This window comes from Hetaerina americana, unplaced genomic scaffold (genome assembly GCF_022747635.1).
Source record: "Hetaerina americana unplaced genomic scaffold, ioHetAmer1.1.p SCAF_3, whole genome shotgun sequence".
NCBI lineage: Eukaryota > Metazoa > Arthropoda > Insecta > Odonata > Calopterygidae > Hetaerina > Hetaerina americana.
In genome coordinates, this window is record NW_027286874.1 from 85,071,758 (window position 1) to 85,085,284 (window position 13,527).

Genomic DNA, 13,527 nt, shown 5'->3' on the forward strand with positions numbered 1-13,527 from the left:
ACAATAATATTGATAGTAATGCTGTTGAAGTCTATTATACTCAGAAATATCAAAAACTTTCTGAAGAATTATGGTATATTTAAGCCGCTATTTTTCACGCAAACGATAAGGGATCAGAATAACCTTTCCCGACCGCGCTAGGAGGGAAAGGTATTTTAAGATAAAAGTAGTCTGGTGTGTAGTCACCCCCTGCCACACACCGTAGCAGTGACTTGCAGGGTACTATGTAAATAAATAAGGTGATGTCTTCTTTGGTCCTTGTTTCAAACTTTTCCATATTTCTAGTCGTTAAAAACTCACAGGAAATATATATTTACCCTCATTCACATATCCCCCTGAAATTAGCGGTCGATAGTACATGTATACCGGATATGGTCACTATTATTCATCGACTTTTTTATCCTATTATTTTATTTTGACTATTTTTATTTGTGATCTAATTAACGGTATCTGGCGTCATTTTTGCACTCTGTATTAATTTTGAAACTAAGATAGCAGTATGATAAGTTAAGTAAATTTTTTATCCATTTTTGGTCTTAATACATCGGCATCTTATTCTGACTTGGCGCTGGTGCGAATCCTTTCCCTCCTCCTCTTGCCCTCCCGGAAGCGGAGTTGACACGTGGAGGAAGGCCGTCGCCGACAGATGGGAACCCGAGATGCGCCGGCGGGAGGAGGGTGTTAGAGACTTTCGAAATGATAATTGACCGCCCTTGAGGGCGTGGAAAATGTATCTCGGGGATGCATCACGGGGCTTTATCTATGCAAAAAGGGACTTGGCCGGTCCTCGCAGGCTCTGTGAGCTCGTGTTGACGTGTATCCCGGTATTTGGGCGATAACGACTCCCGCACGCTCAAGGGTTTCGATACGTCACATCATCATCCCCGCAGGAGATTAGCCTCGGGGTCGGAGGAAGGGCTGCGGATGGGGTCGAAATCAGCTGGGAAACATCATAACTCCTACTTGTTACACTGGCAAATTATTCATAAATAGAATCGCGACTAATGGCAATACGTCCGATTGTAGATTTCAGTTTCATCGCGCAAGAAAATATAACCAAACGAGTATTTTTTATTGTGCCATCGCCTTATCCCCCTTTGGTTTCCACTGCGATAAGCGAGCTCCAAGTAAGCAAGCATTCTTGTATGAAGACTTGTTCGCTCGGGCAGTTTAACTCACAATCCATTTCTTCTATCTTAACTGGTGATTTTGCTCCCAAAAGGAAAAACTTCATTTATTCCAACTTGTCCGTCTCTAGTTTTAATTTGCAAGCTACCTTTTGGCTACGAGCGAGTTTCTTAGTCTTACGTTTATCTAGGTTGAGGTCGGACTGAATACAGGTACATCCTGTAGATGAAACATTTATTAGGCTGGCCAGTTTTTTGTTAGAAATGGTATCCGTTTTAAATATTCGTTTTGCAGTTTTGATGTTCATCTTTATGCAGTTGGCTGGGAAAGTATATCTAGATGATGCAACAGCAGTTTATTGGCTTCATTCAGGTGGCTCTCGGGCGTCCAAAATCCGTTGCACAGATAAAAAAATGGACCGATATTATTGTTTTGACAATCATCCATATTGGTATCCTCCCACATCGGCTGGTGAGGATGAATTTATTGCCGCTCGTTAACTCCAGCAATGGAGTCTCACAATGTGTTCAAGGCGAACCGTTGACGAAATTTGACCTAATTTGCCATTTTCTCAGACATTGCGCTCCCTCTGCTCTTTCCGTGGAAGGATGAAAAAATAATTAAGACGTGAATCGTGCCAATTGCTCATAGAAAATATATCATCTCATTGGGCGACGCTAGCTTATTATTTGGAGAAAACACTCGCTCCCAGTCGATACTTTTCAATCCCCTCTCTCTCCCCTCCCCAACCGCCTCCCTCTTGTTTCCTTGTTATCGCAGGCAGGCTTTAAACACGGCCCCAGTGAAAGATCGCCGTCGAAATTTGAGTGTCGCTCTTCGGGATGGAAAATGAGATTTAAAAAAAATCACTTTTCACGAGCTGGCGAAAAGCCAAAACAACATTACATTTCGCTGACTCACAACCTAGAGAGAGAGAGGAAGGGGGAAAGGAACGGAAGAGGGGAGGATGTGAGCGAGCCCAGCGTGGTGGTGCATGAATCTGAATATTTGCTGCTACCCGTGCCGCCCGCGAGTAATCTAATTATTCACGCGGCCGTCATTTTCTGTGTTTTTATTTCCTTTTTTATTTCCGGAAACCTTGTGCTGCACAGGGTTCATTTTTCTCCCGTCGTATTTTCCCCGGCGTTTCTTCTTTGCCCCGAATCCCCGTGCTTCTTGCGAAGTGAATCGTGGGAAATATTTCTTATTACGCCCTCGCTGCGCGCGACGCTTACCTTTTATTTCAACGTCCACTTCTTCTTATGGGTAACGCTGAACTTTTTCTAGGACTAGATACTGTACAAATATGACCACTGCGTCATGATAGTCGTAGATTGGAAGGATTAACTCGGATGCCAGTTGTTTTCTTTGATAATGATCGGCCATTTTCTTTGCGCAGTCAACGTTTTAGGCTAAAGGTTTTAGTTTCAACGATATCTGTAGATGTTCGGTATTTTTTCCCTTTCATCTGTAACTTTTTAAGATGTTTTGCTTCGGAGCTGGTTTTGCTGACTGCACATATGAATTGGCGATAGGGGCCCAGTACGAGTATTTTTACCGACCGAAGAATGCCGGCTTGAGGTTCTGAATGATGATTACTTAAGACTACTCCAAAAATTTCCAAGGAATGCGATTTTCTGGTAACCAGCAATTCGCGGAAATCCGGACAATGGGGGTAAATCCCTCCTTCACACTGTAGACACGCATTTTATTCAGCTTAGTTTGGGTTAGGTTCCATTATCACATTGAGAAACCAAACTTCTACATGGCTACCGTGATTAGTCGTGTTTAACTCTGATTTCAACGATGATTAAATTATATCGTAGTAAAATATGTCCTCAGTAATTACACGTTGCTAATTTGGTATTCAATTTTTTAATATCTTGTCATGCATCGCGACTGTTGCTTTAATTTGTTTGTCCGGAAATAACAGCAATGAATTGTATTTTTTCTCCGAATCTATAGACGACTTTTGGGCTTTTACTCATTTTCCAAGTTCATTATTCTCTGCCGCGCCCTCTCGTACCTTTCTTACACCTCATTTCCTCCCTCCGTATCTTCCGCACCCATTTCCCGCTGCTCTCTTATCCAGAGGCGGAAGCCCCGTTCGACGGAAAGATGGCGTTCGGCGTCGCCGACGCTATGTCGCTGCCGCTTTCGACCCTCTTCTTCGTTTTTTGTGCATCAATTCCGCAGCCTGGGGCAGGTTGGCGCCTCCATGTCTTTGGTGGACTCACATAATGGCTCAATTTTAAGTGAATATTTTATTGAAATAAAGTCGCCGTGTAGTATAGACGAAAATGCGCCGAAATGTCTACATATTGTGCACCTTGCACAAGCTTTGAGTCTCCTCTGAGATAACTAATTCGACTCACATCGTCATTAGTATTCCTCAAAACGGGATATCGGTTTAACCGAATGATTTTTTTCCTCCTTATCCAGTCCTAATTTCCTCATGCTCTGTGGTTCTTTCATCATAAATGCCACTTTAGTTGGCCAAAGTATTTGTTTAGTAATGCCATTGTGGACCCTTCCCTTCTGTTACGCAATTGTTAAAATATATGACTAAATTCTCATTGTTTTAATCTGTTATGACTGAATTTTTTTATATTTTGCTTCTCTATGTTTAAATATGCTGTTTAACAACGTAATATAGTTTCAAATCATAGACTGGATCCTTAATTCATGAACTACCTTAGAATACAGGGAGGATATACATGTATAGAGGAGGATATACATGTAGGAGGATATACAGTTTCCGCAGTGTCTCTCGGACCACCGAAATATTTAAGTGAGTGGAGTTTGTTTTTCTATATATTTTTACTTTTCTTTTGACAAATGAAATGCGTGTTCATGAAGCATTATTAAACGCCCCTACGGATCTTTCTGTACAATATTTATATTTTATGTTGAAAATATGAAATATGTATATTCGTCTCATTAATTTCTCTTTCCATGATTCTTGACTTTCGTATCTTATTCATATACGTATTGTAATCCTTCAAAATATTTCGTGATGATGAATAAGCAGGGGAAACTCCGCTTTACGTTCTTGGGATTGTCCTGCATTTTTAATGAGAAAAGCGCACTCAAACTCATGTCAATCTGGAACTTGAATTTTTTTACGTGCTTTTTATTTTAGCATTCGTCAGTACTAACTCCGACGTCGGTGGAAATACGTAAATTAATAAAATTAATTACTTGGATTAATAAAAATCCCTACCGACTTCGTCGAAATTTGTTTTTGAGGTCCCAATTAACCCTGCACCATCAGCGCCCTGGACTTCAGGATACACAAGAGACAGAAAGTCGGACGTTTTTGGCCGCCATCACTATACACTTCTCCCGTTCGCGCAGTGAGGCAAATGTTATAGGTTCATGGCTTTTGCTGCCTTATTCAAGGTTCCGAAGCCGAGAGCTCTACAATTCGTGCTAACCACGCGCTCCAGCCAACCTGCGCTATATTACAAAACATTATTTCTGAATTTTGTCGTTATCTATGCTTATGTATTAATTTCTAATGGGAAAGTCTGACCACGCGTATGAGTAATACAATATGCGTACGATACACGTACAATAAATTACACTTTTTTATAATATAGGTTATAATTGAAAACGGCTTTCTCTCTAAATAATCCTAATAAATGTCTTCTACCAATGAAGATTAAGATGAGCCGTTGACTTAATCTTCTGTGGTTTCAAATATTATGTTGTTAAATGTGAAATAGTTAAAATATGTTTCTACACACTTTAACATCTGATCACAAAAAATTCCTAGTTGTGGCTGCGAAATATTTTCCTAGTATATAGTTTTGGGCTTCCTCCTGAGTTTTAAGTGTGAAAATCAATGGAAATAAGTCGTTACTTGCAGTGATTTGAGGGAAAAAGATTATTATACGACATCATTTTCTCGTTAAATGAAAAACTCAAAACTTATTCAAATGCGCCCGCATTGACCTAAGAGTGTGAAGTTCAGGCAAGTTTAGGTGTCAGAAGTTGCAATACCATATACTTTTAAAGCTTCATCAAATCTCGCGATTTAAAGTGATGAAAAAAAGCAAGTATCCGTAGAAACCTCTCATAACTAGAACATGCATGCACAATAAAGTAACAATTCTGAATCATGAAGATCTGAGCAAAATTAATCAAGGCTGAAATCGTTCTTCTTTTTCTTCACCTTATGAGGTATTTAATAATAAATAAGTGAAATCTAATATGCCCCTAATTGACATTTTTTGTATTTTAATGATGAAAGCTTCATTTACATGGTTCAACTGTTACTGATGTTGTGTTAGGTTCTATGTCAATATTTTCAATGCGATTTCTGATACAGGAGGTACTTTTACTGTGATTAGAGAATTTCCACCCAAGAGTAGTGTCGTCTCTGAGCAAGAATCTGTTTCTTGCTATTTAGTAAATGTAATCCCTGTGTATTTTCCAATCAAAAGAGGACTCACTTGAAATAAATTTGTTATTTTCGGCAATTTTACTTTATTCATGACCTTATTTTTTAAGCTACATTTTTTCTTTAGTAAGAGTGAGCATGCAATCATGGTGCCATAAGTCAAGCATAGCAAAATTGATCATGTTTTAAATTTTTATCACAAAAAATATATTGAAAAGCACTTCCAGTCTAATTATTTCTTGGGATATTGGTATATGTCTCTCTAGTTTAGTGATACATTTTTACAATAATCATGTCCAAACGGAGTATGTAAAACTCATGTATGGTTATATATATATATATTTATTTATTTATTTATAAATATATAAATATATATATATATATATATATATATATATATATATATATATATATATATATATATATATATATATATATTGGTAAGCATTAGAATAAATTGCATCACTTCTTGAAATAGATCTACGTAAGTGCGTTTTGTATATTGAGTAGCAGTTGTATTTTATGTAAAGAAGAAGTAGCTATCATACTTTAAAAGTTGTGTAGTACCTACCACAAGACTTGATTTTAGCATAACATTTTCAATAAAATGAGGTCTTATCGATCTATTTGCTATCGATAATGCTTCTTAAATGGGGTTATGGATTTTATCAAGAAAATATTCGCGCTCTTCCTTGCTTTGCCAGTTCTTGATCTTTTATAGTTCCCGGATATTTACAAAATCGCCAATAGTAAACATTAAATTTGTGGTAAAAATGTAACCATAAGCGACGTGTATACACTGCTGACAACGTCCAGCTTAAATTTTTATATCTCATAGTTTTCTATTCAACGATTAGCAGTTGTTCATGATACGGTTTATTGAATTTAACCGTCAGCTAATGAATAACTAGTTAACTTATACTTTTGAACAATGAGTCATCATACATGCCATTAAATAATTAATGTTTTGCAAGATGCAGGGTTTTATCTTTATTTTTAAACTAAGAATGATGTTCTTTATTATATCCATGAACTTGCATACCATTTTTCCTATGTAAAAAATAGGGAACTCGGATTTATTAGACTTATGCCACCTTTTACAATTCCAACTTGGCATTTATGTATGAAATGAATTTTTTATAATTTCATTGGTCGCATAAATATCTCCTTATACTTTATTTTGGCGCCAAGTCATGAGTTCATGCGAGAAATCTCGCATAAAATGGAGGGTACACCATTTGACTTAGGCGTTATTTACGAGAGTGGGGTTACCTCGAGTTTTTATGGTTTGTTTTCTCCGTTTTTCTCATTGCACTTTTCCCAATTAAGCAAATCTGTTAGTAGTTGCTAATGGAAACGTGTTTAATTACTTCCATTTCCTTTTGAATATTAGTCGGCGACATCACGATGTACAGTTCGCTTCGAGTCAAAGAGTGGATTGCTTCCAATTTCTTCGGGAGTATGTTGCCTTGAATCATAGTAAATAATCTGCTCTTTATGCGCAAACATATCTGTACTTAAAAGAGAAATTTAGCCTCTTCGACGAAGTCGCAAGAATTTTTTATTTGATAATTAAGAGACACGTTGATTATTTCCTACCGTATAAATTTTATTCAATCATTCATTGATATTAAGTACAGTGATACTTGCTCAAGCCGCCTCTTTAAGCCATGCCACAAATATAAATGATTCCATCAATGTAAAGGTGCCAAAGTTTTACTTTTATTCAGTTATAGCTTGATTAATAGATTAAGGCTGTACCCCCCCTCTAATATGTATACTTTAATCTATGTCTCAACTACTTAGGATTAGGAGCTGCCCTTATTTATGCGTATGTCATTTCGTTTCATTTTAAATAGTTGAAAAATGTCCATATAATCACAAATCACTTATAGTTGTGACTAAGAGAAATTTCTTTCGTACAAAAGATTTCTCTCACATCCTGAATTATAAATGGGAAAGTATTTTCCCATTTCAAAGTATCAAAACTACGATGAATTTCGTACAGAGAATTTTCTTGCGTAGGGCACAGGGTTAATGGAAAGAAATGAACACAGGATATTGAAAAAGCCTTGAACCTTACCTTCTTGATTTCATTGATTATCTTTAATAAGAAGTGGTGTGGAGCTGTCGCATTTAATATCACCCATCCAGCTGTCATATATGTCAGCTTGTTAAAAAGTATAGTCGTTTACTGGGCTTTGCGAATTCCCCAAAAATATTTTGTTACAGCGTGATTTAGATGTTCCTGCTTTTCAATTGCATAATGGATCTCGAAGCTGAATGTGATCTAGCATTTGCAGTCATTTGGTCCACCGCCATTGGGTCGTTGTATAACACAGTATTCCTCTTTTGGCGACCTTCCTCCGTTATTCATCGATCGCCTGAAAGGAAGGCATGAATCAAATAGAAAATAACAGGCTCCACTCGGAAGAAGAAAAAAATAGTCCGAGGTAAACTGCCAAAGGAAAGAAATATAGAAATGAATTTGGGCTCCTAGAAAACTGAATCACTGTCAGTTTAGAATCACGAGAGGTAGATAATGGAATTACGCCAGCAATGAATTATTATGTATTATTACATTATTAGGTTCTAAATGTGATTGACATGTTTACATTTGGGGCACCGTTCATAGAAACATAGTATATGTGTATTAAATCTAAGGATTTTTCATTTCTGTTTTGAGATACTACCTTGATCAAAAATTTCCCGGAATTTATTCAGAAAATTAAAAATACAAGTTTATTCATCTAAATCTATATTGTCCCCTTCAAAGTAATCCCCATCGACTGCAACACACTTATGCCAGCGCTTGATCCAATCCTCGAAACATTTTTTATATTCGGTTTTCGGTATGTCCATCAGTGCTTCCTGCGATTTTTCCATTACTTCCTCTCGGCTGCTAAAACGCGTTCCCCGTAATGGTTTTTTAACTCGATTGAACAGAAAGAAGTCACAGGGAGCCAAATCAGGTGAATTCGGTGGCTGTTGGATGGTATTTGTTGCATTTTTCGTCAAAAAATTACGAATAATGATAGCACTGTGCGACGGTGCGTTATCATGGTGCAAAATCCACGAGTTTTCTGCCCACAGTTCTGGTCTCTTTCGGCGAATTGCTTCACGCAAACGTCTCATAACGCCCAAATAATACTCTTTGTTTACTGTCTGGCCTTCTGGCAAAAATTCATGATGCACTACACCGTTGTAATCCATGAAAACCGTCAGCATTGCCTTCTTTTTTGACTGAAAACGACGTGGTTTTTTTGGTCTCGGCTCATTTGGTGAACGCCGTTCACTTGCCTGATGTCTGGATTGCGTGTCGTACTCATAAACCCACGTCTCGTCTCCAGTAATGATCCTTTTGATGAATGTGGGATCGGATTCAGCCTCGCAAATCATGTCTTTTGCGACGTCAACACGGTCTCTTTTTTGCATGAAATTGAGGTACTTTGCTGCTACACGACGGAAACCCAAATCATTAACCACAATGTCTTGGGCGGATCCATAGGCAATGTTCAAGTCCTCCGCTATTTCTCTGATGGTTAATTTGCGGTTATTGACCAACATTTCTTTTACTTTATCAATTTTTTCACCGACTTTCGATGTCGATGGTCTGCCACTGCGTTCATCATCTTCGATTGACTCACGACCACTTCTGAACCGCTCGTGCCACTGGTAAACGACCGTTTTTTTTAGAGAATCGTTGCCGAAACACTTTTCCAACATTTCCAACGTCCGTGCGCCACTAAATCCGTTTTTTACGCAAAATTTAATACAAGTTCGTTGTTGCAAGTTTAAATCCATTTCTGAAATTGTAAAAAATCGCCAACACACACAGAGATAGATGTACTCTTGGCTACGTAACTTTTGCAAATGTCAAGTTATGACACTAAGATTTAAAGGGAATATCAACAACAGATGTACCAATTTAACAAAAAAAACAGAACTCAAATCGGAACGATGGGAGCGCCACACGGTGGTTATTCCGGGAACTTTTTGATCAAGGTAGTATGAATAATATTATTATTATGCGTGTGAGCATTTGTATGGATTGAAACGTGGTGCTTCATTACAATGAGAAGAAATGGATGGATAAAGTGGCTTATAAATTCCTTCTAAGAGTCGATGATTTGATGAGATAATGGGAAAATATATACACATTTTGTGCTGTATACATCTCGTATTCATTTAAAAACAATTCATGATTTATTAGTATTCGTCTTAGATACATATATTTTCGGATGATGTTACTTTCATCTCTGGGGTCGATATTCCTTCTGCGTCGATTAATCTATTCACTTGCCAGCCCTTTGGTTGATTACTTCAGTCAACCGGAGGATTCTTGCACTAGCAGTCTGGTATTTTTCTCTATTGAGTCAATGTCCTGGCAAAGTATACCTTTCTCCATGCTTCCGCGATGGCTTCCTTTTTCTTCATCAGTCATAGCTTTCCCTTAGTAACTTCCTCTTCATTTTTCCTGTAGTCTTCCATTCAAATTATCTTTCCATATTAATCCTTAAATACCTTTCATAAGGGTATATGTGTCGCCCAATTTATCGGTTTTACATACATAAATTGCTAAAAAATCCGTCCGACTACCTACGTTTATGTACTTCTTGTATGTAGCTGTAAATTTTGGGATGTTTCTTATGTCTCAGGAACTACCTGTTGGAGCCTAGTGGGACTCTACTGTATAGTCGGCAGCTCAAGCTTTTTTATTTTTCCATTAAATCCGTTCCCGTTTATTTTACATTTTTTGGGGTATCTATCAAACCTTAAAGTCGTGAGGGATGTTAATGGGAAAACTGCTCGTGAACCACGAATATTATAACTGGCGAAAATAATTTACAAAAGTTGGCGGTTCATGCTTTAGCCAGGGCCGCACTGACTCCTACAAAAACGTTTTTGTGTCACGGAACAAAAATAACTCGTGGCATGCTGTTTCGGAAGCTATACTGTTAAAGAAACCGTCGAGCACTCATCTCGAAAATAGAATCTAGACAGAGTGAAACATTTTAGATGTGACTCTTCCCCATGCTTCGTGGCCAACCTAAACGTTAGCCACTAGGTGACTTAATAGATGCAGCTTCCAATAGATGTCTGCCTTCGATATGATATCAATATTGAAGTGGCGGCAGCATGTAGACGTTACAATAGTTTTTACTTTATCGTTAAATATTAACCGTATTTGGTAGGCCGAACAATATCTTAATCAAAACAAATATTGAGTCTATATCGTTATATGGGCTTAGCTGTGATACATGCCATATGGAGAATATTATCCATATTCGCGATAATTATCGGTCCTTGGTATTAAGAGTAATTTAAAATGAACATATTTTACCAGATTGATTTGAAAGAAATATCGTTATGATGTCAATATACCGTCATATCACGATGTGACTGCAGCATCTTGCGATGACCCGTTCTCTTTTCCGATGAAACAAGAATCCTCATGTTTTGTTTCATCCCATTCCATCATCGAGTGCACCCGAAACATTTATGTTCACATGACACGAAAACAACTTTACTTCACGAGACAAACATTTTTCCGTTCTGCCCAGTTCGTGGCATGCTTGTTTACCATTGAGGAACCCTAAAGAAACAGCACGGTTAACAACAGCGGTTTTCAATTTCCTTTTCTCCTCGGCGCATCGCCATTCGTGAACATGAAACCTAGTGAATAAAGGCACCATTTCTATACTTTACCGAAATTGTAAACAAATTTTGATTCAATTTCAAAACAAAACGGCATGTGCATTTAAAAAAGTATAAATCGGCCTACGTTTGTATTTTTATGTGGCTTCGGCTATATAATGTTTAAGGCAACATCTGGGGTGATTTCTTTCTAATCGAATTACAAGAAGGGTCACCATTGATAAGCTTGCAAAAAGCGGTTAAGTGTCACCACCCGTGTCGGAATTTGTACAGCGGTCTTGTCCGCGTATCTTTCAACAGTGGCCGATTTTTTCGCGAATAATTTACATACGTATGACCCTCCTTCACGCGTGATCAATCGCCTGCGCCACCGTCGTTCGTGTCCGTGCCTGTGTGGAATGCGCGCATAAATTTAACAAATGGCTCACCTCTTTCTTTTGAAGTGTCGACTCGCACTCGCACGTATACTGATGCCAGGGACGCCGAAATTTTCCGGTTCTCTCGCCGCCCGCCTGTTCTCTCCCGCGAGCGCACTCCACTCTCCCATCCTCTTGCATCCTTCTTCCCCCTCCTGTCCGCATTCTTTTCATCTTCCACTTCTTTTATCTAGCATTCCATTTCCCCTCCCCCACCCGCCAAATATCTGAACCCCCTCCGTCTTCACTCCCTCGCCGATACCGCGGACCCAAAATAAGGGGGTGGAGAGGGGTGTCTTGGGACGGAAATACGGAGGTGGACCGCATCCTCTCCATCCCTTCGTTCCACTCAACCCAATTCCCGACAATCCTCCAGGGGGAGATCAAAAGGGGCCTTTTTAATACCCATTCCTCTTCGACGGCTGCAAAATGGTCCGTTAAAGCCGTCGCTCCTTTGAGAAATCCCGGGAGGCCGTAATTAATCGATTGACTCTTTCGGAGGGGAAAAAATATGAGTGAAAGGTTTCCTTAAAATTCGACCCAGATTCTCGCTTCAGCGCACTCTGCTGCTTCGTTCTCTCCGCCTCTCCCTTCATCTCTCTCCCTCCCTCTCGCCTACTACCTTCGCTACAAGTTACGATCTTCGCGGGAGTGGAGGGAAGATGAGAATGTTCGCGGCGTCCAAAGTTATGTTGGCCTGGGCCGTAGACTTCTTGCGGCTCTCTTGATACCTTAGCCTTATAAAAAAAACTTTGTCGTCAGTGCTAGAGAGCGCATTGCCCTTGGGCACTTGTTTGGCCATTTTTCTAGGGTGCCTGTTGTCGACACTGGAGTTAAATTGATGTCCTGTAGGGATTTTGCTGAGAAGTAGAAGAAGGTAAGTGTATTAAGTTCAACTTAACTGCCACATTACAGTTTAGTTCAGTTTTGCTGAATATGATAACGGTTATGAGCTTCATCGTTTTATTGCTAAAGTCTCCTTATCAGTTCACGCACAGTGAATCGCCATTCCTTATATTTTCCGGAAAATACGTCACGCGTAAGTGGGTGGGAATCAAATGTTAATTTAAGTCATTTTTTTAACGACAAAAATACGTTGACATGTCTTATTTCAAGTGTAGGGAAAAGCCTCTAGATCTCGAAAGCCTCCTCTCATGCGTTTGGAATGGAGTGTGTGTTGCCCTTTAAATCCCAGCCTTAGATTTACCCAGTGCATGCTACACTCGAGTGGACCAGGGATGATCGGTTGTCCCACACCTCTTGAGATGAGAAAATGGCAAAGCAGTCCGACGCCGGATTATTTCCATGCGATCGCCCGTCCATCCTTCCCCGTGTGTGTCGATATTCGGTGGGTTTTGGGAAGATGCCGGAGAAAGGCAGACCCAGCGATTTATCCGTCGATCTATTCACCTCCCCGTTCCGCTTGGTTATTGCTTTTTGACTCCGCGTCTAGCCTTTGAACTGTGACAAAATGGAAAAAAACAACACTTTTGGTGCGTTATTTTCGTACCATAGTGCTCTTCTTTTGGCTGTATCTTGTTTTCTACAGATCCAAATACTCGTCTTGGCAAAAATATAAGTTTTTCATGAAAATATTTCCAGGGACAAGTCATTGTTATGCACTCATAGATAATATGTTACGTTCCCATTTGATATTGAGTAAGAATGCAATTGCATTGAAGCACATTACGATTGCGGAGATCATCCTTTTGGTGTTATTATTTTATTTTTAAAGAGCAGTAAGCATTTTATATGTTATAAACTATGAGAAATATTTTCTAAAATAATTTATAAATTTACGTGGATTTTTCATTTTAATATTATGCTGTGTAAATTCGTCCTGAGATAAAAAGGTATCATAATAATCAGTAAATAAATCCATAAACTCGTTTCTCACGTTTTTATACAACAGGCTTACCT

The 13,527-nt window shown here is 38.8% G+C and overlaps 1 protein-coding gene across 1 annotated transcript in view; it reads left to right on the forward strand.

Moving 5' to 3' along the window:
- LOC139690898 (spermatogenesis-associated protein 20) overlaps positions 1–13,527 on the forward strand; it is a 441,994-nt gene that overhangs the window by 369,740 nt on the left and 58,727 nt on the right. The window lies entirely within an intron of this gene.